Source organism: Triticum urartu, chromosome 4, assembly GCF_003073215.2.
Source record: "Triticum urartu cultivar G1812 chromosome 4, Tu2.1, whole genome shotgun sequence".
Taxonomy (NCBI): Eukaryota; Viridiplantae; Streptophyta; class Magnoliopsida; order Poales; family Poaceae; genus Triticum; species Triticum urartu.
In genome coordinates this window covers 485,005,620-485,009,939 of record NC_053025.1, presented here as the reverse complement: position 1 = coordinate 485,009,939, position 4,320 = coordinate 485,005,620, and the positions used below count along the sequence as shown (strand labels likewise).

Below are 4,320 nucleotides of genomic sequence, written 5' to 3'. Positions count from 1 at the left end.
ATATATGTAGGTGCTATAAAAAATGTGTAACATGACCGTCTATGCCCGCACAAAAATAAGTGAAACAAATTAACATGCATAATTGATGATGACATGGTTGCATGAATAATTAGTGCATAAATTGTAATTTATGACCACATGCATGACTTATGATGCAGCATAGTTGCATGAAGAGGAAAAATAGATAGTGGGTTTCATCTATTTAAGAATAGAGGATTTGTAGCATACTACAAAGGAAAAACGCAGAAATTTTCCTATGGATTGCTTTGTTCTATAAGAATTTCATAGGAATATTGGTGAGTCGTTTCTTTGTTTCAGATGACCCAGTCAGGATTTTTCTATAGGAATCCGATACTGCAATTTTCCTTTATTTCAAATGCCCTAAGAGTCTCTTTAGATCGTAGGATTTGTGTTGTAGTATTTGAATTTTAAGAATTCTTCTTCAAAGTCCATTGCCTAATAGGAGTAGGTTACCAAATTTCTATGAAATTCATTCATATAGCTTCCATACTATAAGATCTCAGTATGAGCTCGAACATCATTTGTCGAATACACTTTCACTCTATTTTTCTCCACCCTCTCAATCCTCTGAAGCTGCTTCCTGTGCAAAAGCATATATTGCAGAATTTCTGAGTTCTGAAATATCTTTCTCTACCTTCTCCCCTCAACCCTCTCTTAAATTCCTTCCTAGCAAAAGTTGTAAAATTCGTGTGTTATGCAGAATCTCATGTAGTATTCGGAAATCATGTAAAATTTCACAGTAAGTGACATCTCAATATTCTGTTCTTCTATTTCAACATAATAAATCACTGCTTCCTGCAATCCATAGAGCGTATAACAGCCCGTTCACCATACAAATCCAAAGATAAGAGAAGGTAGAAAATCACAACCAGTAAAACTGAGGCCAAGCCGCAGCAAAATTTCAAGATATTCATGGGTTAAACATAACATTGTGCAGATTGTTTCACAGATGGTACAACAACTAATCCAATACTGTTTGTAGAACAACAATACAGTGGGCAAAGCTCAAGAACAGAAAAATGCCATTACAACTGGGCACATTATTACAAAAATGCGTGTCCGAGCCATGTCAAAATGGTGTAGTACACAAAGATATCCATGTTGGCCAGATGAACAGCTTACCCAAAAATGTTGCCCCTAAGATACCAAGGCAGTTCAGAGTGGGTCGCTTTTACTTGAGCTTTCAGTCCCGTAATTGGCACTGTAAGGTGGAATGTCCCTATACCGCATTGTGGGTTTTGCTGGCATCAAACATGTATGTACAGTCAAACTGGTGGTGGTCTTTTTAGCTTCCCACTGACGGATGGAGGGGAATTACTGACTGAGGACAATCTGTCCTTGCCCCAGCCAGAGAGTAGTATGCCAGAATCTGTGCCTGACCCTCTGGGCAAGGCTCATCTTGATTTGGTGCAATAAACTCAATGTTCCAGAAGGGGCGTACCATTGCCATGAGATCGGTGCCAGTAGGAGATGCCTTGTATCCCTGCACCCAAAGATATCTGAGTGACTTCAGCTGTAAGGCTGCAACTGCCAATGCACGTTCACTAAAGCAGCAACTCCTTAGCTCCAATTTCTGCAAGCTTGGGCATCCTCGTGCAAATGCCAGCAGTCCATCATCAGACCCCCCGGCATTCCCAAGCAACATGTAGCGGACGGTCTTGCTAAATTCGCCAACATAAGAAAGGCCAATATCTGATAGAGCTCCAGGTCTCACATAAAATGCAAACCTCCGGAGTTTGGTGCAACCTCTCAGCAAAGCCCGAACCCCGTTGTCAAGGGGCAGTTCAGTTATATGCACCTCTCTATCAAGCAGGACAAGTCGGAAATCGTTCAGGTTTTTGCTGAATGCGCCAATAGCCTCAAGAGCTGCATTTGTAATGTCAGACACATGTACTGCCCAGTACTCCAAATCAGGACAGCCTTCAGCTACAGCCATCAATCCTACTTGTGTCACTCTACCCTGTTCGTCCTCAAGACCTCCTTGGTCATCATCTCCTCTCTCGACTCTGAGTCGCTGTAATTTCTTGCAGGTCTGCGCAATAACTTCTAACCCTCGATCTCCTATCACATCCCTCACCTGTTGGAAGACAAATTATCAACAAAACACGTTTGAGATAGCTTATTCACTATCAGACTTCCAGACAGGAAAGATGGGAAAAACATTTAAAATAATTTGCCAGGACATACCTCCAAAACTTCTAGATTTGGGCAGCGCTGGACTAATTGACAGTGATCCTCTGTGGTAAGGAATGTGAACTGAAGGTCCAACTTCTTGAGTGTGGCACCATATGGAAATAATATCGCATCTCATTTGTTCCCATGTAGAGCAAACTCAAGTGCTGTACTGAAGGAGGGAAATAGTAGTTAGCATAATTCCCACCTTGATCTTGATCATCAAAGGAACCACCAGCAAAGTCTTGTAGTGTTTCTGCTGTACGGAACAGGTCGACCAGGTCAGACATGAAACAGTCGCTAATCTTGAGAGTTTTCAGCCTTCGGCAATTTCGCACAAGGAGGAGAAGATGTGCAGGGGATGCCCTGAGATCCGTCAGAAAGAAATTCAGCGTCTCAAGGACAGTATTGCTGGTAGCAAGCTCACGGAGCCATTCATCATTTTCTTTCTCAGCAACAGAACTTTCTTCAAGAAACAACGTTTCCAGTTTCCTGCACATGACAAGAAATATGATTAATTAAACTAGTAACCTATGAATGCATGCTCTTACATTCTTACTAAACTTCTACAGCACCATTTTGATAATCTGCTTTTCAAAACTATCTCCACCAAGTATCATAGTTCTCTAAGAAAGTATAAACAACTAAGCAAAGTCCCCAACTCAGTAAGGCAGTTAAAGTCCACATTTCCTAATTTCTGCTCCAAAGCTAGAATTATTCCCAAATTGCAAAGAGTAGCATGATGTTTTACATCATGAAAAGGTGAGACGTTACACTTACTTTTCCCCTTTCCAAATGAACAAAAGAACCATCTTATATATACTCGCTTTACAAACATCCCATCTACCAACGCTTTCCAAATAGAACAAAACACAATTCTGAAGAGAAAAACTAACTAGAACAATTGAAACTACAGATTAATTCGTAGGACAAGAAAGAGATACCGCAGTAATTAATAAACGAACTAATGCATGCACATCATTTGTGAACCGGAACAAGGAGGGGAGAAATTACTTGCAGCAGCGGGCGAGGAGAGCGAGGGAGGAGGTGGAGAAGCCGGAGCAGCGGTCAAGCTTGAGGGAGACGAGCATGTGGGCCTTGGCGCGCACGAGCACGGCGACGTCGTCGTCGGAGACAATCATCCGGCGGAGGTGCAGCACCTTGAGGAAGTGGAAGGAGGCGGAGAGCTCGCGGATCCAGGGCGAGGCGGAGCCTCCCCAGTCCTCGGGGATGAGGTTGAACATGGAGGCGCGGGGCTTGGCCTTGAGCTTGAGCGACTCGAGGCAGGGGAAGCGGCGGAAGAGGCGGTCGGGGGTGGTGGAGTAGGCCATGGCGACGGTGACGTGCTTGCGGCTGAGCGCGTCGACCTTGCACCAGTGGCGGCAGACGAGCGAGATGGCGTCGCGGTCCCAGGGGTCCTCCACGCACCCCATGACCAGCCCCAGCGCCACGTCCGGGATCCCGAAGCTCATGGTCCTCCCCAGGTGCCGCCCGTCGCCGCCCATCGCCGGGAGCCGGCCCCCGATCTGCGCCCCGATCTGCGCCCGCCGCGGATTTCAACGGGGGTGGAGGGGGGGTGGGGTTGGGATGAGGCAGAGGGAGGGCGGGCGGGCGCCTGGGTGTAGAGTGGGAAAGGGAAAGGGGGGGGGTCCGGGATGGGAATTGGGAAATTTTCAGGGGACGTCGTCCGGACGACGCAAAAGCCTTTTTCTGCGGGTGGTGTGCGGCTGCGCGATGGGGGCGGCCTCTGCCCCCTTCCTCCTCTGGCCGTCGCGGGGGCTGCCAAATGGGACCCCCGAGCCCCCCGGGGAAGATATTTTTTTCTCTCTCTGCCAATCTTATCTCTCCGTGCTGTGATTGGTCGGGTTTTTCCTTCCTTTCCCTGGGCTAGGTCTAGGTATAGGGCTTTTACGGTTACCACTGCCTGCGCGGGACAGATCCCGGGGGCGGACCGCTAGATTTGGAAATCTTGTAAACACGGCAAATATCTATGCATGCCATGCACCTCTACTGCTGCAGCCTGCAGTGCTGCTGCTATTCCGTTATTAGGTCCGAACAGTGGTGTGACTCAATTTTCTTTTTTTAGCTGATATGTGAAGGGAAAAAAAGAATAATACATACTCACTA

General features: G+C 46.5%; 1 pseudogene; it reads right to left on the bottom strand.

Annotated features, from left to right (window-relative positions):
• Window positions 1-893: 893 nt before the first annotated feature.
• Window positions 894-3,834, bottom strand: LOC125552187 (annotated as a pseudogene).
• Window positions 3,835-4,320: the final 486 nt, after the last annotated feature.